Source organism: Pristiophorus japonicus, chromosome 11 (genome assembly GCF_044704955.1).
Source record: "Pristiophorus japonicus isolate sPriJap1 chromosome 11, sPriJap1.hap1, whole genome shotgun sequence".
Classification (NCBI taxonomy): Eukaryota; Metazoa; Chordata; class Chondrichthyes; family Pristiophoridae; genus Pristiophorus; species Pristiophorus japonicus.
Genome location: NC_091987.1, coordinates 64,979,128 through 65,005,988, shown reverse-complemented (window position 1 = coordinate 65,005,988; position 26,861 = coordinate 64,979,128). Strand labels below are relative to the sequence as shown.

Here is a 26,861-nt window from a genome sequence, read left to right as displayed (position 1 = left end):
CCTCTATGTTCGGACAGGGTATTGGCAACTTCACGGGAGCCAAGGTGCAGATCCACGTGGACTCAGATGCATGATCCGTCCATCATAAAGTTCGGGCAGTTCTGTATATGATGAGGGAGAAGGTCGAAATTGAACTGGACAGATTCCAGCGTGAAGGGATCATATCACCGGTCGAATTTAATGAATGGGCCAGCCACGTTGTTCCTGTGCTGAAAAGTAATGGCACAGTCAGAATCTGTGGAGACTACCAGGCTACGATCAACAGGGATTCGAAATAAGATCAGTACCTGTTAGCGAAGGGTGATGACTTGTTTACGACACTAAGTGGAGGGAAGTCGTTCACAAAACTGGATTTAACGCCGGCCTATATGACACGGGAGTTGGTTGAGACGTCGAAGAGACTTACGTGCATTAACACGCACAAAGGACTGTTTATTTACCACAGGTGCCCGTTTGGAATTCGCTCGGCTGCAGCAATATTCCAGAGGAATATGGAAAGTCTACTGAAGTCCGTTTCCAGAACCGTCATTTTCTAAGATGACATCCTGATCACCGGTCGTGACTCCAAGGAACATCTGAACAACCTGGAAGAGGTTCTACTGCGTTTGGACAGAGTGGGACTCAGACTTAAATGCTCGAAGTGCGTCTTCATGGCACCGGAGGTCAAATTCCTAGGGAGGAAAATCGCTGCTGATGGTATCAGACCTACTGATGTGAAAACCAAAGCCATCAAGAATGCACCCAAGCCGCAGAACGTGACGGAACTGCGTTCGTTCCTGGGTCTACTCAACTACTTCGGTAACTTCCTACCTAAATTGAGCACCTTACTTGAACTGCTACACATGCTATTGAGAAAAGGCAACAACTGGGTGTGGGGCACATTGCAAGATAGAACTTTCGAGAAAGCCACTAATCTGCTTTGCTCGAACAAGCTGCTGGTACATTATGACCCATGTAAATGTTTCGTTTTGGCCTGTGACACATCATCATATGGAATTGGTTGCGTGTTACAACAAGCCAATGAGTCAGGGAAACTTCAACCTGTCGCGTATGCATCCAAAAGTTTGTCTAAAGCAGAAAGAGAGCCTACAGTATGGTAGAAAAAGAAGCTTTAGCATGTGTGTATGGTGTAAAAAAAAGATGCATCAATACCTGTTTGGTCTGAGGATCAAATTAGAGAATGATCACAAGCCGCTCATTTTGTTGTTTTCCGAGAGCAAAGGTATCAATACCAACGCTTCATCCCGCATCCAAAGGTGGGCGCTGACATTATCTGCCTATGATTATGTCATTCGCCACAGACCTGGCACAGAGAATTGTGACGATGCTTTGAGCCGGTTGCCGTTGCCCACACTGGAGGTGGGAACACCACAACTGGCGGGTCTATTGTTAATCATGCATGCTTTTGAGAGTGAAGGAACCTCTGTCATGGCTCAACAAGTTAAGACCTGGACCAGCCAGGACACAATTTTATCGGTGGTAAAAGGTTGCATCCTCAAAGGGGATTGGTCTGCCATACCTAAGCAAATGTGCGAGGAGGCCAAACCGTACATTCGTCGCAAGGACGAACTGTCTATTCAAGCAGATTGCATATTGTGGGGCAATCATGTTGTAATGCCCAAGAAAGGGAGCGAGAAGTTCGTGCGTGAGTTACACAGCACACATCCGGGTATAGTAATGATGAAGGCCATCGCCAGGTCCCATGTATGGTGGCCAGGAATTGATTCTGAGTTGGAAGCATGCGTGCATCAGTGCAACACTTGCATGCAGCTCAGCAAAGCACCAGCAGAATCGCCGTTGAGTCTGTGGTCATGGCCATCCAAACCTTGGTTCAGGATCCATGTAGATTTTGCAGGTCCCTTCCTGGGCAAGATGTTTTTAGTGGTGATGGACGCTTATTCGAAGTGGATAGAATGCATAATCATGTCATCCAGCATGTCCACGGCAACCATAGAAAATCTCAATGTCATGTTTGTGACACATGGTCTGCCTGACATAGTGGTGAGCAACAATGGGTCATGCTTCACCAGTCAGGAGTTTCAGGAGTTTGTGAAACTTAACTACATAAAACATGTAAGGTCAGCACCGTTCAAGCCTGCTTCCGACGGGCAAGCTGAACGTGCAGTACAAATTATCAAGCAAAGCATGAGGAGAGTAACCCAAGTGGCACTGCAGACCCGCTTGTCCTGCATACTGCTGAGTTACAGGACAAGACCCCACACACTCGCAGGGGTCTCGCCTGCTGAACTCATGATGAAAAGAGGTCTTAAGACCAAGCTATCGTTGATACACCCGGATTTAAATAATCATGTTGAATACAGAAGACAAAGTCAACAAGGGTACCACGATCGCGCAACTGTGTCACGCGAGATTTCTGTTAATGATCCTGTATATGTGTTGAACTATGGTCAGAGTCCCAAATGGATCGCTGGTACGGTCATGGCCAAGGAGGGCAACAGAGTATTCGCTATTCTCAAGAATGGGCAAACTTGCAGGAAACACACGGATCAGACACAGCTGAGGTGCACAGATAAGACAGAACAGTCGGACAAAGAAACCATCGACGACCAACCAACCTACCAGCAGTCTTCAGAGGACTCAAGGGTCATCAGTGAACCCAGAATTTCCATCACGCGGACCTGGTCAATAAAAATGGACTTGCAATTCCTGACATGGCCACTGCTACCCCCAACAAGTCAGTCATCCAGCCATCAGCCACAACAGACCCCGCACATTCACCCAAGGTTGGAATCGAACTGAGACAGTCAACCCGGCAGCGCAAAGCACCGGAACGTCTCAATCTGTGAAAGACTGTGATAAGATCTCAGAGGGGGTTTTGTCATGTATGTACATGCTGTTTGTAGCTACCAGATGGCGTCTTTGTTGGAGGCCACTGAGCAGCATGCAACATGGTGCTGCTCAGGTATAAAAGGCCAGCCATTTTGAGAGTCAGGCACTTTGGGCCTAAAAAAAGCAGAGCCAAGGTTGCACCTTGCTAGTTAAACAGAACTCAGTTTGAACCTTTATTGCATACATAACAGCCACTAACCCACTGAAGATCCCTCTTGGGATCATCATTTGCCATGCAGAGTACGTTTGAAGTGGTTATCCCAATTCTGATTGGTGTATTGCAACTGGAAAGGAAGGGAATCCAGTATATAAAGTGGGGATAATAATTTGGGGCAAGTTTGGGGTGAAAGATAAGGAAAATGGTTAGAGAGGTTAGCCATGCTCACTTGACACCACTTAAATGCAGTGTGGTGGAGTGCCAGGTGGGCCTTAAAGGGGACTGGTTATTTTTTTGGGAGGATCATTTTGGTGATGTTAGACAGATAGTTTTGAGGTGGTGGATGTTAAACCCCACCCCCCCCCCCCCCGCCCCATATTACTCCATTCACCATACCAAATCCACTAGAAAACAGGTGGCAAATCTGGGAAAGTCCTACACCAACTATGTCCCTTTAAATTGCAACAGATTGAATTACAATGCCTAGTGCAGTTGGAACCAGTTCCCAAAACAATCAACTTAGTAATACAGCCTGTTCTTTGCTGTCAGGAATTGAACATTTGAACCTCTTTGAAAAATGCCTGAAGGAGACAACAGACCCCTCCCACCTTTTAGATCATGATGACAAAACAAAGTTTTTTGACTTCTTGGTTAGATGTGGATCATGTGTTTTGCACAATAACATGATTGTTATGTGCAATGGACCCAGGCTCATTCTTTACAGTCTGTATATTATCCAGCTAACACTTCGAGATCTTGAAAATGTTATCTCACAGCCATATCACAGTTTTGTACACAACAGAAGCTAAACGACAGGCTTAAGAACTTACATAGCCCTGCTCTACCACTGCCTGGTTTGATGACAATTGGACTACAGTGTGGCTTGTGTCCAGACATTTATGCCTCCAAAGAGCCAGCATTGGATATTTTTAAAGTTATTGATGTGGGCACAATCACATCTAGTCTATAACAATAGAAAACACTTGGCCTGATGTCAATTATGTTGTACACGACTGCAGTCATACTGACAACTCAGACAAAATTGGTGGCAAAAATATTTTCAAGCAGAGACTGTTCATTTTATTTCAGAGTACATATCAGTGAGCAATTAGTTTACAAAAAAAAATACTCCCCACTTAGTCCAAGGATCCATACCATTCTGTGCTTTATTTATTGCAAAATAGAGCTGCCGCAGGTACTTTCCATGCTATTTAAAATGACTAAAACAGCTTAATGATGCTGGCAGCCTATTGTTTGTTGTAAAATAAATTCGACCAGACATTTCTTTAAATTTGTACCTTTAGATATCTTTGCTTTGTGTCAATATAAGACAGTTGTTAGGGTTGGATTTTCTTCCATGATCCTGCCCTAAATAGGGTAGTATAGCGACGAAGTATGAAGAAAATTATGGCAGTAGAGCCGACCATCATCTCAATGCCCCGGCCTAGATTTCGCTTTCCTACCCTTGCTGGGAGTGCCATAATGAGGCATCTTTACAGGCATGGCTGTGAGCATGCAATAGATTACCATAATGCTTACATCTTAACTGGATGTACAGCAGGATGCTCCAGACCGGTTCAAGCACCTCAAGTCATCATCATAGGCAGTCCCTCGGAATCGAGGAAGATTTGCTTCCACTCCTGAAGTGAGTTTTTTGGTGGCTGAGCAGTCCAATACGAGAGCCACAGACTCTGTCACAGGTGGGACAGATAGTCATTGAGGGAAGGGGTGGGTGGGACTGGTTTGCCGCACGCTCTTTCCGCTGTCTGCGCTTGATTTCTGCATGCTCTTGGCGTTGAGACTCGAGGTGCTCGACGCCCTCTCGGATGCACTTCCTCCACTTAGGGCGGTCTTGGGCCAGGGACTCCCAGGTGTCAGTGGGGATGTCGCACTTTATCAGGGAGGTTTTGAGGGTGTCCTTGTTGCGTTTCCGCTGCCCACCTTTGGCTCGTTTGCCATGAAGGAGCTCCGAGTAGAGCACTTGCTTTGGGAGTCTCATGTCTGGTTTGCGAACGATGTGGCCTGCCCAGCGGAGCTGATCGAGTGTGGTCAGTACTTCAGTGCTGGGGATGTTAGCCTGAATGAGGACACTGATGTCCTCCCAGGGGATGTGTAGGATCTTACGGACCATCGTTGTCTCCGCAAAAAATCTCAAGTACTGCTTCATAGTGTGACTGGTATGTGCTCTACTTTACTCTGGTGGAACATGCATCTCATTTATACTTGTTTCAGCTGGATGCTCTTGGATGTCGCTAAGCATCATGAGCCATGGCTGAAGAGGATATCCTCAGTAGTAAGTTGCCTTTGTGGGTCAAATATACATAGGATGGTGGTCTGCCTTAAAATGAAGGCATTGTGACAGTTACCTGGGATGTGAACATTGATTTGCATAATCCTGTGATGACGGCCACAAACGAGCTCAGCATTCAGAATTAAATCCTTTATGATTCATATAGGTAGTAGCATTGTGCAATGGAGCACGTAGTGTCACATGGGCACTGTTGTGTATGCATGCCTGTTTACTGTGTGATGTCTGTAACACTGTTATGCCACATTGAATGTACCCTTATTCTGTACACACCTTACCGGTACATTAGAGGGTGCTGCTGCTGGAGACCTAGGGATTGGCTGCACATGGCAGGTAACCCAGTATAAAAGGGAACTCACAGCTTGTTGTCGTCACTCAGGAGCTGAAAATAAAGGATTACAGGTCTGCACAGTTTAAGTATCATACCCTGCCTCGTGGAGTCATTACTAAAGGTGCCTACATGCACTACAACTGGCGATGGGAATACGAGGTCACGAACTACACGCTCAACATGTCTAACCTCAGTAACTTTCAGCAATTTACGGAGGGGGAAGATTGGGATGCTTTTGTGGAAAGATTGGAACACTTCTTTATAGCCAACGACCTGGACGGGGACACACCGGCCACACTACCGAACAAACGCAGGGCCATCCTGCTTAGCAGTTGTGGACCCACCATCTATGGTCTCGTCAGGGACTACAACCACCAAGAGTTATGAGCAACTTGTAACAATCATACAGGAACAACTAAAATCAAAAGAAAGCATCCTCACAGCCAGGCACCGGTTCTACACTTACCGCCGACCTGAGAGCCAAGAAATTGCCAAGTATGCTGCACACTTAAGAAGACTAGCTGCACCGTGTGATTTTGGCAACCACCTTAATGAAGCACTAAGGGACATGTTTGTCATCAGAATCGGCCACGAAGGCCTCCTACACAAATTGCTCTCGGCTGACATCACGGTCACCCTGCAGAAAGCAATTCAAGTGAGCCAGGCCTACGTGGTTTCGGCCAGCGACTCCAGGCGAATACTGACCCAGGACTCTAAACCGGCGTGCGCAGTGCACTGCATGGATACTTCTAAAGGCAGAAATACTGCCCCGAGTCCTGCAACACTGAGTCTGTCACATGGGGCAAACTGGATGGCCCCGTGCTTGCGCTGTGGAGGAAACCACAGGGCCCACCAGTGCCGCTACAAAGACTATGCATGCAAAGGCTGCAAAGAGAAGGGGCACCTTCAGAGAATGTGAAGAAAAGGCTGTACTCACTGTGTCTCTGATGAGTTGGCTGATCACCGGGGCTCCGACACAGATGAAGATGAAACTGCTCAAACCCTGGAAGAAGAGTATGGAATCTTTACCTGCTCCACCGGAGGTTCTCTGTGGATGATGGAAGTGGAAACCGATGGGGTCCCAGTCTCCATGGAGATCAACACAGGGGCGAGCCAGTCTGTGATTAGCCAAAGGACCTTTGAAAAAATTTGGATGAATCCTGCCACTTGACCAAAACTGTCTCCTGTCCAGGCAAAGCTGCTCACCTATAACAAAGGTAAAATCCAAATCGTTGGCAGTGCAGACGTCCAGGTCTCCCAGGGCAGCATGTTGAACACACTCCCCCTGTGCATTGTAGCCGGCGACGGTCCTACGCTGCTGGGCAGGAATTGGATGAACCGGGTCCACATCAGGCGAAGTGACCCTGTGGAAGAAAAGACCCCACAGCCTACCTGCAGCAAGACCAGAAAATGACTGCAGCACCACAAGCAGCAGAACCTGTAATCAAAATGGCCTCCGCCATGCCACAAGTGAACATGGAGGAGCATCATGTGACATCGAGCGGCCAATCGGATTTGAAGGCTCCCTTAAAGAAGACCGGAAACCAAAACAATTTAAAGGGGAAGTTTCAACTATTTGAGTACATGGATTTTAAAGCTAAAGATGCAATTAAAGGGTGCAAGTATGAAAATGTATACAATGTAACCATGAATTGTGATGCTGGTTTAACTAAAGTGACTAATGAGATGAATGCAGGTGCCAGTAAGGTTAAGAATAAGTTTATTATGCTTAACAATAATGATAAGGAATGTGAAATGCCGAATGTAACCATGTCTGTTGAAACCAGGACACCAAAAGTGATGCAAATGCTAGAATGTATAATGCAGGCTCGACTATGTGTGATCAGAGCCAAGGTGTCACGTATACTGGTAGGACATTGCCAAAGGACATTGGGTCCTACAGGGACCATGCTGATGCCAATGGAATCTTCCTGTGGGAGACCCCCAGGTCCAGCAGGCTACCTAACCATGTAGCCTGGATCTTTGGAACGAATGTGATGCCCCTTGCAGGACACACACACAGCCAGTGGGAGCAGATCCACTACAGGGACAATGGTCAATGGGCAGCCCAGCCACCACCAATGGCAACCTGCACCAGACCAGCCCTACAGCCCCTGGCCACCAGGGCCAACACCAGGAGCATGAGGCCAATACCCTCCAGCTTCCCTGGCAAACCCTGGGATGACCTGACCCTCATCCCAATTGGTGGACAAGGAGCCCACCCAGTCTTGTGGCCCTGCCCACCACCCCACAATTACCCACATCACAATGTATACACACCACCCACTGTTGCCGTGGCTACCTCCCCGAGGGATCCCACAACAGTGACACCCACTTGGATTGTGTGTGAGGGAGGGGAAACGTACGAGGCCAGCCTCAAGCACAGGGGTCACACCTGGCAACCACACAACCCTCACCACAACCTCCCATAGCCCACCACTGATCACCTCCCCTGGTCATGACAATAAGAATATGAAAAATGCTCAGGGGGGAGTATTGTTGTGTATGCATGCCTGTTTACGGTGTGATGTCTGTAACACTGTTATGCCACATTGAATGTACCCTTATACTGTACACACCTTACCAGTACACCAGAGGGTGCTGCTGCTGGAGACCTAGGGGTTGCCTGCACACGGCAGGTAACCCAGTATAAAAGGGAACTCACAGCTTGTTGTCGTCGTCACTCAGGAGCTGCAAATAAAGGACTGCAGGTCTACACAGTTTAAATATCATACCCTGCCTCGTGGAGTCATTACTAAAGGTGTCTACATACACTACAGGCACAATCTATAATCCCCTGGGCCTTTGCAAACCCTGACACTTGGTAAGATTTCACATAGGAAAGAAAATGAAATTACTTGCTTGAGCAAACAAGGCACCAATCGGGGCTGATGTCGCCTGTGCAATGAACTGAAGGCATAGAAGTTCAGGTATGCGGTGGCTTTGACTATCAACAGCTGAGTCCCTAGTAACCCTGGACACCCATTTTATATGGTTGGGTAGATGAATCCACAATAACCCGGCAGGATCACTGGCAAGTTGAATGAAGGATGTCAGTATGTCATTTGGAGCTCATTTACATGTTGAAACAGTCCAACTGGCAGGTACCAGAGGTAAATGACACCAGACAATTGCACAGGTGACAGTTCGCCACCTCAATTTCTGGTTCATTTTACTGAATTTATGTCAAAAAGTGATTCCCAATTTCACATAGATAACCTAGGTCTAATTTGAAAATGATGCCCTCTTGTTCAGGATTCCCCTATCAAAGGAAATAGTTTCTCTGTATATCAGTCGGAGAATCACTTGCAATGGCTTCTCTTACCGTTCCCGCATCATTACTTCTGGTGTCCTCCAAGGATCTATCCTTGGTCCTCTTATATTTCTCATTTACGTGCTGCCCCTTGGCGATATCATTCAAATACACAGCATCAGTTTCCACATGTACACTGATAACATCTAGCTCTACCTCACCACCACTTCTCTCGCACTCTCTACGATCTCTAAATTGTCAGACTGCTTGTCCAACATCCAGTTCTGGATGAGCAAAAAAAAATGTCCTCCAATTAAGTATTGGGAATACCGAAGGCATTGTTTCCAGTCCCCGCCATTGACTCCATCCCTCTCCCTAGGATTTGTCTGAGGCTGAACCACACTGTTCGCAACCTTGGTCTCATGTTTGACACTGAAATGAGCTTCTGACCACATATCTGCAGCACAACTAATACCACCTATTTCCACCTCCATAATATTGCCCGTCTCTGCCTTTGCCTCAGCTTATCTGCTGCTGAAATCCTCATCCATGCTTTTGTTACCTCTAAACTTGAATATTCCAAAGCACTCCAGGCTGGCCTCCCATGTTCTACCCTACTTAAACTTGAGGTCATCCAAAATGCAGTTGCCCGTGTCCTAACTCGCACTAAGTCACAATCACCCATCACCCCTGTGCTCACTGACATACATTGGCTCCTGGTTAAGCAACGCCTTGATTTCAAAATTCTCATCCTTATTTTCAAATTCCTCCATGGCCTCGCCCCTCCCTATCTTTGTCATCTCCTTCAGCCCCACAAAGCTCCTCTCCTCCCACCCCCTCCCCCTGCCCCCCCGAGATATCTGTGCCTCACTAATTCTGCCCTTTTGAGCACCCCTGATTATAATTGCTCAGCCATTGATAGCGGTGCCTTCTGTAGCCTCGGTCCTAAATTCTGGAATTCCCTGCCTAAACCTCTCCTTGTTTCTACCTCTCTTTCCTCCTTTAAGATGCTCCTTAAAACCTACCTCTTTGACCAAGCCTTTTGTCATCTACCCCAATTTCTCTTTATATGGCTCGGTGTCAAATTTATTTCTTCCAGCACTCCTGTGACGAATCTTGGAATGTTTTACTACGTTAAGTACGCAATATAAATACAAGTTGTTGTTGTATATACCCTATCAAATTCGTTTTTAATTTTAAACACTTTGATTAGATCACCCCTCAACCTTCTAAACACAAGAGAATACAAGCAAAGTTTATGCAACATGTCCTCATAATTTAACCCTTTACGCTCTGGTATAATTCTGACGAACCTTCCAAGGCCAATATATATTTCCTGAGGTTTGGTGCCCAAAACTGAACACAATTCTCCAGACAGGGTCTAACCAAGGCTCTATACAACTGAAGCATCACTTCCTCACTTTTGTATTTCAACCCCCATGAGATAAAGGCCATCATTCCATTAGACTTATCGAGTGTTTTTTATACCTGTGCATTACCTTTTAGTGATTTTTGTATCTGGACACCTACATTCATTTGCTTCTCCACAGCTCCCAGTCTCTCACCATTAAGAGAATATTCTGAGTTGTCTTTCTCAGATCCAAAGTGGGTTACCTCACATTTCCCCACATTGAACTCCGCCTGCCATAGTTTTCCCCACTCACAATCTGTCTATGTTCCTTTGCAACTTCCTGATTCCAGTCACACAATTTTCTTCTTCTTAACTTAGTGCCATCTACAAACTTGGATATACAACTGTCTATTCCTTCATTCAAGTCATTAATATATATGGTGAGAAGAGGGTTAGATTGTGATGCTACCTTGTGATGATTACACAGTCTGCCAGCACAAACTGTCCAGGACAGTGCCACTTGAATGTGGTACCAGAGAACTGACAACATTTATAGAACAGTAACACAACATGAGTTACACCTCCTACAGAGGAGAAAAAAAATGAAAAAGTCAGTGGTCTGATGGTTTGTTCTTTTGTTTCCAGGATGCTCTATTATTATATTATGATAAAAAAGGAGGGTGTTGTAAAATTATTTTCTGCTGTGTGTTCACTATCTTGTGCATATTAAAAAGGCAGAGTGATGCAGCAGATTCTAAGCTGAAATAGGAGGCACAAGAGAGAGATAATTAACGCATAAGGTGAGGTTGGATTAGCTCAAGGTCAACTATCTATATGTAGAACAATACTGCGCTGTCCACAATATTCATTTTTATACTTTGGTTTTATGCCTTTGCTTTGACCTACTTAAACACAGTACCTTTTTCACTCGTTGTAATATATCTCAGTAACTTCTGTAGAATGATGCATCAATAAAACTGACGGAATCAAATACTGTCTTTATATGGCCTGTGTACAGTTGCTGTGCAGAATTTATTTCCTTTCTTTTTGGTAAAGACTCACGTATATTGAAATAACAACTATTTCAAGTTTCGTTAAAACTAAGATAAAATATTCATAGCACAGCTACAATTGCAGAAGCAAAGGCTTCATAGAGACATTTATTTGTGTCATAATTTGCTTCTCTGTTTGTAAATCTGGCTTACGGTGACACTGTCCCTTTGGCATTAATTTTTATCAATGGATGCTAGAATATCAATGTGGTACAGAATATTTCTAAGAAGATAATTTTTGTTTTCAGAAATATAACTTCTGAGATGAACAGCGTACAGACAAGATACAACATTGCCACATAGAAACAGATGCGTTTTATTAATAGAAACTGCAGTTGGTCACAAGATACACAGCTGCATTGCAGATGACATCGGTCAGGTGTGGAATGTTTGCAGGATTCAAACTAGACACAAAGGAGGCAAGGGAGATGCTGCATGTGACTCAGCAGTACCTTGAACTGTTTGTATTATGTCTGCAATTACCATCGAATAACTCCACGAGGCCTTGTACTGTGAGTAAGAGCTGTGTAACTTCAGTCCATTTAATACGACTGCAAAGTGAGGAGCAGCATGGCTGGCTGCCTTTTATATGTCCCTGCACTTCAGGGCAGGGAACCCCTGGGCCTCCAACAGCAGCGCCCTCAGGTGGTACATCGTACATAGTTACATAGTGAATACAAAGAGTTTGCATACATGACATCATTTCCCCCCCCCCCCCCCGCAAAATCTTTGATGCGAGTTGATTACAGGTTAAGGCGAACCGGAGCCCTGCGCTCCCTGATTGACAGTCTGAGTGTTGCTTTTGGCCTGGGTGAGTTGGTTGGGCCACTGCTGTCTTGCAGCGTGACTGGTTGGGCTGGACTGTTGGGGATGGTGGGATCATCCTCGTGGTTGGCAGCGAGGTCTGTTGTCGATTGGGCATGTGTCGGTGGGTCGCTGAAGATGAGGTCCTCTTCCAGTGGTTCCTGGTTATCTGTGAATCGTAATTTGGTTTGGTCCAAATGTTTTCTGCACATTTGACTGTTAAGCAGGTTGACAACAAACACTCTGTTCCCCTCCTTGGCTAATACACTGCCAACGACCCATTTGGAGCCCTGTCTGTAATTCAGCACAAACACAGGGTCATTTACAGTGATGTCACGTGATACAGCCGCGCGATCATGGTACGTGTTTTGCTGCTAACGCCTGCTTTCCACCTGATCACTGAGGTCAGGGTGTACTAAGGAGAGCCTGGTTTTGAGTGCTCGTTTCATTAGTAATTCTGCAGGGGGAACCCCGGTAAGTGAGTGGGGTCGTGTCCTGTAGCTGAGTAGTACCCGGGACAGGCGGGTTTGTAAGGAGCCTTCCGTGACACATTTCAAGCTCTGCTTTATGATTTGGACTGCCCTCTCCGCTTGGCCGTTGGATGCGGGCTTCAACGGGGCAGATCTGACATGCTTGATGCCATTACAGGTCATGAATTCATTGAATTCCGAGCTGATGAAGCATGGACCAGTGTCGCTAACAAGAATGTCGGGATGCCATGGGTGGCAAACATGGCCCTGAGGCTTTCAGTGGTGGCTGCGGACGTGCTGGATGTCATTATTGCACATTCAATCCATTTGGAGTAGGCGGCCACAACAACCAGGAACATCTTTCCCAGAAAGCGGCCCGCATAATCCACATGGATCCTGGACCATGGTTTTGAGGGCCAGGACCAGAGACTAAGTGGAGCCTCCCTGGGAGCATTGCTCAGTTGTGAGCATGTGTTACATTGGTGCACACACGACTCCAGGTCCGAGTCAATGCCAGGTCACCAGACATGGGACCTGGCGATAGCCTTCATCATGACTTTGCCTGGGTGGGTGCTGTGTGGGTTACGTATGAAGGTTTCCCTGCCTTTCTTTGGCAAGATTGCCCCATAAGAGGCAATCTGAATGGATCGACATTTCGTCTTTACAACAGTGAAACGGCTTGATCTCGTCTTGCATGTCTCTAGGGACCTCTGACGAGTTCCCATTGAGGATGCAACTTTTTACAAGGGATAGCAGAGGATCGTGGCTGGTCCAGGTCTTAATTTGATGGGCTGCTACGGGTGACCCTTCACTATCAAAGGTATCCATGGCCAGTAGCAGGTCTGCAGGCTGCGTCGTTTCCATCCCGGTGGTGGGCAACGGTAGTCGGCTGAGAGCATCGGCGCAGTTTTCAGTGCCTGGCCTGTGGTGGATCACATAGTCGTAGACAGACAGTGTTGGTGTTAATCTTTGGATTCGAGATGAAGCATTGGTGTTTATGCCGTTGCTTTCCGAAAACAGTGAGATTAGGGGCTTGTGGTCGATCTCTAACTCGAACCTGAATCCAAACAAATATTGGTGCATCTTTTTTACACTGTAAATGCAGGCTAAAGCCTCCTTTTCGACCATGCTGTAGCCTCTTTCGGCTTTTGATAGGCTGTTGGACGCGTATGCAACCAGTTGGAGCTTGCCCACTGAATTGGCTTGCTGCAAAACACACCCGACACTGTATGATGATGCATTACATGCTAAAACTAGACGTTTACATGGGTCATATAATACCAGCAACTTATTTGAACACAGCAGGTTTCTGGCCTTCTCAAAGGCGGCCTCTTGATTTTTACCCCGAGCCCAGTCATCTCCCTTGCCTAACAGCTTGTGCAATGGTTCCAGCAAGGTGTGCAACCCTGGAAGAAAGTTACCAAAATAATTGCGGAGTCCCAGGAACAAGCGCAACTCCGTTATATTTTGTGGTGTGGGTGCATTCTTGAGGACCTCTGTCTTCGAGTCCATGGGTCTGATGCTGTCTGCCGCAATCTTCCTCCCCAGGAATTCTACCTCTGGCGCCAGGAAGACACACTTGGATCATTTCAACCGGAGTCCAACTCTGTTTAGTCGACTTAAAACTTCTGTGCAGGTGTTCGGAGGTGTCGCGGCCAGTGATGAGGATGTCGTTCTGAAATACGACGGTGCATGGAACCGATTTCAACAGGCTCTCCATGTTTATTTGGAATATGGTTGCAGCCGATCGAACCCCGAACAGACACCTGTGGTACACGAACAGTCCTTTGTGCGTGTTAATGCATGTTAATTTTTCCGACGACTCAACCAGCTCCTGGGTCATGTAAGCGGAGGTTAGATCCAGCTTGGTGAACGCCTTTTCCCCTGCTAATGTCACGAAAAGGTCATCGGCTTTGGGTAGTGGGTACTGAACCTGTAATGAGACTCGGTTGATTATTACTTTGTAGTCGCCGCAGATTCTGACCGTGCCATCGCTCTTTAGTACCGGAACAATCGGGCTGGCCCACTCGTTGAAATCAACTGCCGATATGATTCCCTCGCATTGAAGTCTGTCCAATTCGATCTCCACTTTTTCCCTCATCATGTAGGGGATCGCTCGAGTCTTATGATGAACAGGCCGTGCCTCAGGGACCAAATGGATCTGTACTTTGGGGCCTGTGAATTGCCGATGCCTGGTTCAAATAAAGATGGGAACTTGCTCTTCATTTGAGCACAGGAAGCATTGTCCACTGACGTTAATACTTTGACGTCTTCCCAGTTCCACCGAATTTTCCCCATCCAGCTTCTGCCAAGCAGCGTTGGCCCATCACCTGGTATAATCCACAGTGGCAGCTCATGTGCCTCTCCATCATAGGATACTTTTATATTCTCACTGCCAATAACTGGTATCAGTTCCTTGGTGTAAGTGCACAGCTTTATCTGAATCGGGCTCAGCTTGGGTCTTTGTGCTTTATTGTTGCCCCACAGCCTTTCAAATGCCTTTTGGCTCATAATTGACTGACTCGCCCCCGTGTCCAGCTCCATGGATATAGGAACACCATTTAATTTGACTTTTATCATCATGGGAGGACTTTTTGTGGCGAGGGTGTGCACCCTGCACACTGCTCCCTCGGGCTGAGTTGCCTCTCTAGCTTGTCCTTTGTGATCCACACTGGATCACGACTCTTCTGCCGACTCCACTGCCACATGGTGAGTCGCAGTACGTTTGCACATTCGCTGGAGGTGGCCCCTTGTTCCGCAGCTTTTGCACGCGTAGTCTTTAAATCGACATTGATGGACCCCATGATTACCCCCGCAACACCAGCATTGTGTTAATGATTTTGCATTTACACCCCTTGGCAGCCTAGCAGCAGCAGGCATGTAAGCTCTGCTCTGTACCGTTCTTATTACTTCAACAGTTCTGCCTGCAATCGGCGTTATTTTACGTACAGTACTTGCCAGTGAGCTCCGATTCTGGTAGGAAGTCATCTGTATGGTATCGCGAATTAGTTCAGTCAACTCATCGTATGTCTTATCCTTGGCCTTCGTGGGTGCCAGCAAGTCCCTGACGAGGTGGTAGACCTTGGGCCCACAACTGTTCAGCAGTAAAACCTTGCGCTTCTCCACCAATGTGTCCGTCTCCCCTGCCAGGTCGTTTGCCACGAAATATTGCTCCAGCCTTTCCATGAAGGCATCCCAATCATCATCCTCTGCGGTCTTTTAGTGTGCCAAAGGTAGCCATAATCGCGTGAAAGTCCGTATTCTCGTTGCTAGTTATTATGTCTGCAATTACCATCGAATAACTCCACGAGGCCTTGTAGTGTGAGTGTGACTTCAGTCCATTTAATACGACTGCAAAGTGAGGGGCAGCATGGCTGGCTGCCTTTTATATGCCCCTGCACATCAGGGCAGGAAATCTTTGGGCCTCCAACAGCAGCACCCTCAGGTGGTACATCGTACATAGTTACATAGTGAATACAAAGAGTTTGCATACATGACATCTTGTGAGAGAGATTTATTGGTCGTACATTATTGGTGAAACAATGCCAATGAATGTTATTGAATACTACGGTTTACAGCTAGTGGTGTAAGTCAATCTAGAACAACGTATGAAACTAGTATGAAAACTTGTCTCCTTGGATCTGAGTTTCATCTTTCATTGGTAAGCATCTCAGGTCATGCAAATATCTCCATCTTTGCAACCCACAGCATATTGTTTGCATGTATTTTCAGGATTGAAATTCAGGGTTGTATTCCCTAGAATTTAGAAGGGGTGATCAAAGTTTTCAGGATATTAAGGGAACAGATAGGGTAGATAGAGAGAAACTATTTCCGCTGGTTGGGGATTCTGGACTAGGGGGCATAGTCTAAAAATTAGAGCCAGATCTTTCAGGAGTGAAATTAGTAAACATTTCTACACACAAAGGGTGGTAGAAGTTTGGAACTCTCTTCTACAAATGGCAATTGATGCGAGATCAATTGTTAATTTTAAATCGGAGATTGATAGCTTTTTGTTAACCTGAGGTATTAAGGAATATAGCCAAAAGCAGGTATATGGAGTTAGTTCACAGATCAATCATGATCTCATTGAATGGTGGAACAGGTTTGGGGGGTCATGGCCTACTCCTCTTCCTATGTTCCCATGAAGTTCTTCTTTTTCTTAGGCGGTCCCTCGTATCGAGGATGACTTAACCGCACAGTAAAGGTACGCATTATACCACTGCGACAATAGCCAAAACTGTCTCAACTCAAATCATTTTTACTAATTCAACACTAATACTTTACTAATACTAATACTTAAATGATTGCAGGGTTTTTTTTCCTGCACTACTTTACCTTGGAGATCTATTAAATTATGCTATTTGGTGTTCGGTGAAATGGAGGCTTCAAATAGCAGAGATCTACGTTCAAATCAACATCCCAACAAATGGGAAGGAGATTATCATTATCCACAGCAAAACCCAGAGCCTGAGGAGAACTAATTCAAAATAAACTTTGTATTTTTTCCCTGCATAGGAGACTGACAAGTGATGCATTTTAAACAAAGTCAAGGTGAGTTGTTTAGCCTCTAAATATGGGATCCTTATAGGAGTTGGAAGTAATAATCTATTCATATGACTGTGAAAAAGAAATTTGATCTCTGTATGGGGCAGTGATCAGGAAGTGTAACAGTGAATCAAGGAGGGAGGGGTTGCAGCAGTTAGACAATTAGAAAAACTCCAGGCCTCAAGCAACTTATGCTTAGTACATCGAAGATACATCCATTGTTTACTTCTTAGTACCAATGAATCTGATCTCTCAAACTAATACTCTTTCAAAAAGGGAATCGTAGGGAAAAATGTCACCACAACCGACCAGAGCCACTAATAATATCGTCACCATTTACAAGGCAACAGAAGTCGACGGTCTATACCAGTTAATCCCACAGCAAGGGCTTCTCCTGTTCACTGAATGCAGTTGCCATTGGAAACCACGGAGCAACTCGCCATGTACTCTCCTAGAGCATAATGTATGGAGGATGGGATAAGAAAAGGAAAACAGTTTAAGTAAAATACATTGGACTAGCAGCAGAGCAGCTTATGTTCTATTGTAGTCTCCTGCCCACTAGACTGACTTTACCTATTCTGCATGTGATGTTCCCAGAAGCGTCTGCCTGATTAATTTTGTGAACAACTTGCTGATTTTTGGATATCAGTGGCACAGGATTGGATTTTTAAGACCCAGCCATCAAAATTTAACATCGATTTTTGGTGATTATCAAATCATTTCATTTTCATGTGGGTGAGGTTCAGTTTTCCAGCTCACCAACACTGAACTGAGGCATTGTAATAACAGCAATTCAGTCCAGGATTCATGAAATGTGAAAAAAACTATTAACCTTTACCCTGGGGCTGGGTAAGTGCTCTTTACCCTATTATATTATGCAGACTATGGATTCAGATAATTATTTGAAATCTTGCCAATGGTTGTTACCTTATTTTAGCTCTCTCTGTATTACAAGTAGATTTTCTGCAGCATTATTCAGGAAGTCAGTTTTGATGCAAGGTCATCCACCTTAAACATAGGCCCAGATATTTGCAAGGAAGGAATGGCAGAGAGTGTTTGCAAAGTGGGGGCGAGGGGGGGGGGATGGTGTGGGGGGTGCAGGAAACCGGAAATCCTGGGCACACGGAGGTCCTGCCGAGTTTATCGGCAAGACCTCATTATAATTTTGTTATTAGTTTCCCACCCGGCAGCCGGACAGATTGACAGGCTGGCCAGCTGCCGGGCAGGAAAGCCTGTGGTAGGTAGAAGGTCACAGCCGGGGACCATAGTGGATGGTCCTTGGCAATCGGCAAAGATCGCAGGGCATAAGGCTTGCGGGTTTGCGAGGGGGGCGGGGGGGGGGGGGTGCAGCCAATCGCAGCAGAAGATTTGCTTGAGGGCACTGGCTCATAAGCAGTGCTATAAAAAAACATTTATCTGTTTAATCCAATTGCTCCCATCTTCATTTAGCTGCCTGGTTTTCCCAAGCCCTGGGAAACCCGGTGTTAAATTTAAATCATGCTCCCAACGGCACTGTGGGAGCCTGATTTAAATATTATAATGAGGTGCCCCGCCTCTCGAGAGGACACGTGTCCGCCTTGCAACCCGTCACTGTAACTTCAGCAACAGGCACGTGAGTGGCGAGCTGGGATCGCACTACACAAATTTTCATTTTTAACCCCCCCAACTTTCTCCTGCCTCTCATGAGGAGGTTAAAATTCCCAATAACTCTGTTTCTCTCTGCACAGATGCTGCCTGACTTGCTGAGTGTTTCCAGCATTTTCTGTTTTTAAGTCAGAGTACATGTTGTCTTCTAACATGAACCCACTAAGACCCGACAGCTTCCATCTCTTACCCTCCCCGCACAGCCAGTGATGCCCATTCTCTGCAGCAGAGCTCTGCTCCTCTGCCCTTCCCTTTCTCCATTCGCAACCGAACGCCTCACTTAATTTCTCCCCTCGCAGCCACCACAGGAAAGATTTTCTCCTCTACCCCTCACTTGGTAAAGTGTCTCCCTTTTGCCATCATTAATAAGGTCTCTATCCTTTTCTCTATGCCCACTCTATCTTTCTCACAATCACTCCCCAGAGGATTTTTCTCACCTTCTCCCTCCCCTGCACCGTACAGAATGTCTCTCCTTCTCCATTCCCCTATCTTCAAGAGAGTCTCTTTCCCTATTCTTTCCTTCCCCAACAACACTTACCTCTGTTTAACTTTTCTCTCCCTGTTCCCTACTGCTGAAATAAAGACGTAAGTTTGTACATTCAAGGTGGATGTTCATTAAATATGTGATGTGCATATTGGGGACATTGTTAGTTATAGCAATAAGAAGCCAATTCCTTTTTGCATATGCTGGAAGAGCGATGTCCTGGGAATTGTTATTCACATTGGAGATGGTATTTTTTTTATTTCAAAGGGGCCATTCCCTCTGGCTTCCAAACATCTGGAGCCAGTTGACGGCATAGTAATCATGAAGTATGGTCGCGAAGTTAAGGATGTGCAAGATGTTCAGAGGTTCAGGGGGCATTATGCTTTTTGTGGAAGGGAGGGAGGGAACTGGGTTTATCTATTTTTTGTGAACTTTTGTGTTTATTATCTTACACATTTTATTTTTATAATGTGCGAGCTGTTTCATGGTAGGAGACTATATTTTTTCTAGAATGTGATTGGGTAGAATTTTGTTGGTGGAATATGATTGGTCAGAAAGCTGAAATGGGGAAAACATTTTGTGCAATATGATTGTTGAATAACAAAATTAAGAAAATAACCCAAATTGCCTATTAGATAGTAGAAGAACACAAAACTTAACTGATGAGGAAAAAGAAAACTGACAAACCAAATCAAGAGTTATAATGTGAACAATGATCATATCAGACATAAGAATTTTTATTATAAATATATTTTTATGATTTTCCTATCTCCTAATCTGTTCATCCTTTACTTGTAAGGACCCTAATTCACACAGGAGTGTTGCTAATAGTTACATCTAAAGCTGTTGGCAAGTGCACGCTGGGCCTCATGAATTTGGAACCATGCCAGAAAGCCAATAGAGAAGACAGTAAACATATAAAGGAGATAGGAATGTGGTTGATGTGTGGCTAGAACAGGCACCAGCCAGCTGGAACCAAAATTGTCTCCTTGAGATCTGGGTAGGTACTTATGACAGAGATGGAAAAATGCTGTTTGCCAATTCTAGTGCTAGGCACAGATTCAGAGCGACAGATCACACCTGGGTCTCTATCCCTTTGATGAAGACTTAATTTACTTTTTTTTAAATGAGCATTCTCTGCAGCTATTAACACACATACACTTGTCTTGTAATAAAATATCGGCAGAACTAATACAAGAGGTGTCCTTTTAACACTGAATATTATTCATTAGAATTATAGAACTAAAAGTAACCAGGTAACAATTTTCAAGGAGTAATGTAAAAAATGTTTGGTAAAACTTTTATTGTGTTCAAGAGCAAAAAAAGTTGACATTGTGCACAAATGACGTGATGATGTATTTCAATAGAATTTATATTGCCCTGTCATGTGCTTGTTAAGAAAGGAAGAAATGTTTGCCTTTAAATTCATAAGATTGAGAAGTGGCCTCAATATACCTGAGCTAGGAAGCACAGAGGTCACCCAGGGTTTATGCTCATTGCTACCCAGTGATCTTTGGTAGAAAGTGCACAAGTATCGGCATCAGATGAGAATAGAAAGAATGGGAATTGGGATAGGCTCCAGGCAAGGAAGGGCTTCATTCAGATGCAAAAGTCGGGGTCTAATGACATAATTCAGACAACATTCCTGCTAAGCTGTGTGTCTGGAGGTCCTGCACAGCCAGCTAAAGGGACCGCACCCCCCGAAAGAAAAGAGGGAACATTGATTCAGACACCGGCATTATTTTACCCTTGGCTGTGTAACTTGAGCTGGTGCAGATCGCGCCTGGAGAAGCTGGCATGAGAAAGCTCCAGGGGCAAAAGAGGCCCATATAAGTAAACATTTTAAATTTTTTGAAGGTAACATTGTTAGCCAGGTGAAGCAGGAGTGCTCTTCTAGGCCCCACAAGGAATCCTTGAGCCTCTCCTGCCCCCAGGCTTCCTTTCCAATTCCCACAACCTCAATTGGCTCGGATCACCGCCCATCACTAACTTTATGCCAGGGACTATTTCTTTGTCTCCCTGGAGGCCTGCTGTCACACAATTCCCTGTTTCGGTGTGCCAGCCTCCACATCATTCCCATCAGGTTTGGGTGGGAGTTGGACCTGATCTATTGTTATGAGGCCTCATGTTGGCGAGTCAGTGCATGCTTGTCACTCACCCCGCCAGTCCTATGCTGAAACCGTACCCCGAGTTAAAATTGGGGCTAATATTCTCTGCACTGATTCATCTACTATGGATGGCAGCAATCGTAAAGTGTTACCACTGTGCTTCAAAGGGGAACTGACTAATGTATAATTGCTCCAAAAATTTATCTGCCAGACTTGGAAGGAGGAGGGACATGGGTGAAGGAAGTGCAAGTGATCATTTTACAGAGAGGGACCTGCAGGTGATATTGAGTGCACTGGACACAGCAAAATCTACAAGCACTGACAACTTCCCGGCTAAAATACTGAAGACTGTGCTCCAGAACTAGCTGCGACCCTAGTCAAGCTGCTCCAGTACAGTTACAACACTGGCATCTACCAGACAATGTAGAAAATCGCCCAGGTAGGACCTGTCCACAGAATGCAGAATAATTCTAAAATGGCCAATTACCAACCTATCAACTTACTCCCATCATCGACAAAGTGATGGAAGGAGTCATCAACAGAGCTATCAAGCGCCGCTTACTTACCAATAACCTGCTCACTGATGCTCAGTTTGGGTTCCGCCAGAACCACTTGGCTCCTGGCCTCATTGCAGCCTTGGTCCAAACATGGACATTAAAGCTGAATTCCAGAGGTGAGGTGAGAGTGTCTGCCCTTAACATCAAGGCAGCATTTACTGAGTGTGGCACCAAGGAGCTTAGTCAGTTGGGATTGAAGGAAAACTCTTTGTCTGGAGTCTTACCTGGCACCAGCGATATCTTGGATTCTCCTTCTCCCTGAAATCCCCGCCTCCCCTGCGCAATTGATCTTCATATTGTTGAAGAGCTTAAATGTGTATCTATTCTTAGGTGGCATAGATGGTCCATCAACAATTCCTGTTGAGATAGTAACTTCATACTACAAATGGAACCAAACCAATCTGGGACCCCTTTACGATGCTTTATTTATGGTGGCACATGAAGGAACGAGCACCACATTCGGGAGAAGATAGTACTTTCCATTTTCTGCAATTAGCTAAGTGGCTAAAACTGTGTTCCATGTCAATGACACACTGTATTCTATGTGTCTATTTTTGGCATTTAATAATAAAAACATTCCTTCAGATATTATTGCCCTGATATTTACGGGGAGGCTGGAAATGCCGAGGTACCCGGTAAGGTCCGAGACTCAGAAGTCCTGCCTACCACATTATAATTTTGTTCTTTTGTTTCCTGCTTGGCAGCCGGCTAAATTGACACCCTAGCCTGGGCGGGTAACCAGCGGCAGAGGGCTGCAGCTGTGAACACTTGGAGATGGCCCACGGCAATTGGGGGTTGTGGGGGCGGTGGTGGGATCGGCCATGATTGGCTGGACAGAGGGAGAGGCATTGGGGCTGGAGGAGGGGAGGTCAACGATCATGGCAGGCGGGGTGAAAGAGATAGCAATCAGCTGAGGGGAAGTCAAAGACTTCCTTGAGAAAAGAAAGACTTGCATTTATATAGCACCTTTCATGACCACCGGACATCTGTGCGCTTTACAGCCAATGAAGTACTTTTGGAGTGTAGTCACTGTTGTATTGAGGAGCTGGGGTGAGCATGCCTGCTCCTTCTGGTCTACAAGAATGCTATAAAAAGCACCTTTTTGAGCTGGCAGTTCCTAAACTAAACTCAATTTTTTCATGCTTCTTGTAAACATTAGTCATTCAGTGGAAGATGGGACTCTTTATTATTAAACGTCAAAAGCTATGCAACTGATACTTTAAGTAATTTATTAACTGGTCACAGATAGAAAACATTTTAAAATGAAAAGCTGTGTAAATGCTTAGTTACAGAATAGTGCAAGTTTATAATTTTAGTTACAGCTCTCAGTCAGAATTTGAAAGAATTGAATGTCTCTTTCTGGCACTGAAGTAATTTTTTTCAGTTGAATTGTTAAAGGACGGTTTGTCTGGTATGCTCTTGGTTTTTTTTCAGATCGAGGAGGTGACATTGCAGACTCAGCTCACAAATCAGCAAGTTAATGCGTCAGAGCACTCTCTAGTGTCAAGAAACAGCAACCCAATCTGTTACGTTTCCTGCAGATATGGTCCCTTGATGAAGGATTACAGGAGGTGACTGACACGCATCAAGTGCCTGGTGTCACTGACTGCATGAAAATTGGCATTCGTGTCCTCACAATCAACAAACCCTAGTCTGGCCGAGAGGTCCATCACTCCATTAACAGAATGTGGTTTGGAACACAGCTGCTTTGCACATTAATCTGTCAGCACAAATGATTCATTCATTTAATAGATAATTGCAATGAAGAAGCACCCTTCCATCAACTGGTTTCCAAAATAAATGTTTTTACAGTAAAGGGTTAAAGTTCATGAAGGATGTGCTCTTGAAATCTCTGGAAACTATTACTCCCAAATAATAAACATGTATCATAGAGGCCCATCTCCCTGTCACCTTTAATCTGGCTGCTTTTTCAGCAATAACATTATCTTCTTCAGAATATCCAATTCCCAGAATTTCATTTTATATAACAGTCACATCTTGATCTGAAAAGGAAATCAAAATGAATCAGATCGGGGAAAAATTAGACCATTAATTACTCTCACAAATGCGACAAATCTCTTAAATTCCCAGAAGTGAAAGGGTTACTGGTTCAGAAACCGGAGAAATAGGTTTGATTGGTTATTTTTAAGGTTAATGCGTCAGAAAAGATCTATAAACAGCTTTTTTGCGTGCACTGTACAGTGGGTGTGCACTAAAATGAACATCATCACATTGACATGATGTTTATTTATTTCCAACGGAGACAGAAATCTGTCATTTTGACATGATGTCTGATCTATTTCAGCACATTGAACACGGGAAGGATTAGAAGCCACAATCTTTGGTTGGATTATATTGGCCACTACTGTTAGCTGTGGGATCAGTATGAACTAAGGAGCATGTATTGCATATATATAGGAATTAATAACAAGGTACTGCTATCAAAGCTTAGTATTTTGTCACCAATGTCACCTTTACCATACACTGTCCACATAGGAAAATCTTTAAGGAATTAGCACCACCTAATGCTTAAATTATACATAACAACTTGAGTTATAGATAGCACTTACTTTTTCTATTTTGCATCTTTTCCAAATCAAATGATTTATTATAAGCAATAAGCAATGTCCACACTGTATATATACACTGTGACATGGCCTGGTTGTTACCGTAATTGCATCAAAAAGTGGGAGAAATAGCTTTGATTTAGAAATCTTGTCGTATTTAATTAAAACTAACCCAACTGCATCAATCTTGGAACTAGATATCGCTGCCAATTTCCTAAAATACATTAAGACATTTGATGAGGAAATCTCCAACTTCCCCTCCAAAACATGGGCAAAATCAGTGGAGTAGGCGTCGGGAGGCCCAAACTATTTTCAGATTCAGGCTTGATTTGAATGTAGCCAGCGAGGGTGCACAAGGCAGCTCTATGTTTGTGGGAAGGTGGGAATCGTCAGCCTCCATGCTGAATGGGACGACGGTTTGGGCCTGGGGCAGGGGTGTTGTGGGTTGTACTGACCCCCAGGGACAGGTGAGCAGGGGCTATCAGCGGGCTGTAGTATTTTTGTGGAGCTAGGAGGAACACAAATAGAAAAGAAAACAGATTTTGGCACCTTCGATTCCTTTAAGGACTGCTGGTTAGATCGCTCATCACCTGGTACAAATGGGCAGAGCGCTCGCCGCGCACATTCTGCTCATTTGTACTTCAATATTGCAATCGGGGTGCTATAAGTGTGTAGGACCCCAATTTTTTGCATAGTTGAACAGCCTGTTTTAGATGGGCATGCTGTTTGCCCATTTACAGGCCCACCTGAAAATTGAATCAGGCTGGCCTTGGGTGGCTAAGGGGCAGCTGAGATCACCAGCCCCGATTTTCAGCCAGCGGGGTCCCATTTTTCAGTTGAGAAATGGGCGGCTGACTGTTGAAAATCATCCCCTTGATGTCTTAGTTTTAACCATGATCCCCCACAACATCTTGTTGCTCCTCTCCCTCAACGCAGACACATACAAAGACACACACTCATACACAAGCACACGCACAAGCACTCACTAACACAAACACAGCAAAAATAAACATACACACAGACACATATAAATGCAAACACACAAATGCATAAGCAAGCCAAAAAGAACTATCAAACTCGTTCATTAATCTGTGTTTAAACTAATCATTTATGGCATCACAACTAGGTCAAACATGGGTCTCTCTAAGTCTCATTCAATAAATCATTCCTTTTTGTCTCTCCCTTCCTCCCCACACAGACATACTACAAATATTATAAAATTCCTTCATGTCACCAACCTAGTTAACATGCTGATAAGTAAAAATTAATATGCTTGCCCTCATGCCTTTTGCTATTTTTATTTTGTTATTTTTATTTTGCTTTATCTTTCCATTATACCTAATTGTGAAGTCTCTTTTGACAATATTTATGCTAATAGCATTGTATAAATTTAAGTTATTATTGTGAGATAACCTGTTGAATCAATGCCAATGTGTCAGCTGTGGCTCAGTGGGTGGCACACTTGCCTCAGAATCAGAAGGTTGTAGGTTCAAATCCAACTCCAGAGACATGAGCACAAAAATCTAGGCTGACACTCCAGTGCAGTGCTGAGGGAGTGCTGCATTGTCGATGGTGCCATCTTTGGATGCAATGTTTAACCGAGGCTGCTCTCTCAGGTGGATGTAAAAGATCCCATGGCACTTTTTCAAAGAAGAGCAGAGGATTTATCCCCGGTGTCTTGGCCAATATTTATCCCTCAATCAACATCACTAAAACAGATTATCTGGTTGTATCATGTTTGTGGGAGCTTGCTGTGCACAGATGAACTGCTGCGTTTCCTACATTACAACAGTGACTACACTTCAAAAGTACTTAATTGGCTGTAAATGTTTTGGGACATTATGAGGTCGTGAAAGGCGCTATACAAATGCAAGTCTTTTTTTCTTTCAATCAGTTACAGCAGATATCTACTTATCTGTCTATTATATATTAAATTTGATACATTGTATTTCATTGAAAACTCATAAATTACTGCAGTACCTTTTATCTCAGATGATGCTGAGATAGGCCTTTCATATTTAAAGGTGTCACGTCATGTGACACAAAACAGCTGCTATTTTATAGGAAGAAAACATTACCATATACTCATTTTAATGCTGTCTGAAATTTTTCTCCTGTCATTTTTCTTCTGTAACTGAACTTTCTAATGTCTGAAATAAGAGTCTAAACAAATAAATTACATTTCATATTTCACAATAACAATTGATATCACTATATTGTCTTTTAATGTTTTTACTTGAAAGTTGCAGTCTCTTCCAAAAATCTGAGCTTCAATTTCATGGCCATTGATGCAAAGCCTGGAAAATCGCTATAAATGGCTGAAATCGGCCATTTATGCAGGTTGTCTGGGGGTTTCTCACCGATCTCCTGCTGAAGTTAT

The 26,861-nt window shown here is 44.6% G+C and overlaps 1 long non-coding RNA gene across 2 annotated transcripts; it reads left to right on the top strand.

Moving 5' to 3' along the window:
- Positions 1-11,682: 11,682 nt before the first annotated feature.
- LOC139275742 (uncharacterized) lies at positions 11,683-24,426 on the top strand. Of its 2 annotated transcripts, XR_011595744.1 has the most exons (5): positions 12,041-12,113; positions 16,740-16,780; positions 20,049-20,249; positions 21,569-21,796; positions 23,349-24,426. It is a non-coding gene; the product is annotated as an uncharacterized lncRNA (long non-coding RNA). The 2 variants fall into 2 exon arrangements; XR_011595745.1 differs by lacking the exons at positions 12,041-12,113; positions 16,740-16,780 and adding an exon at positions 11,683-11,814.
- Positions 24,427-26,861: the final 2,435 nt, after the last annotated feature.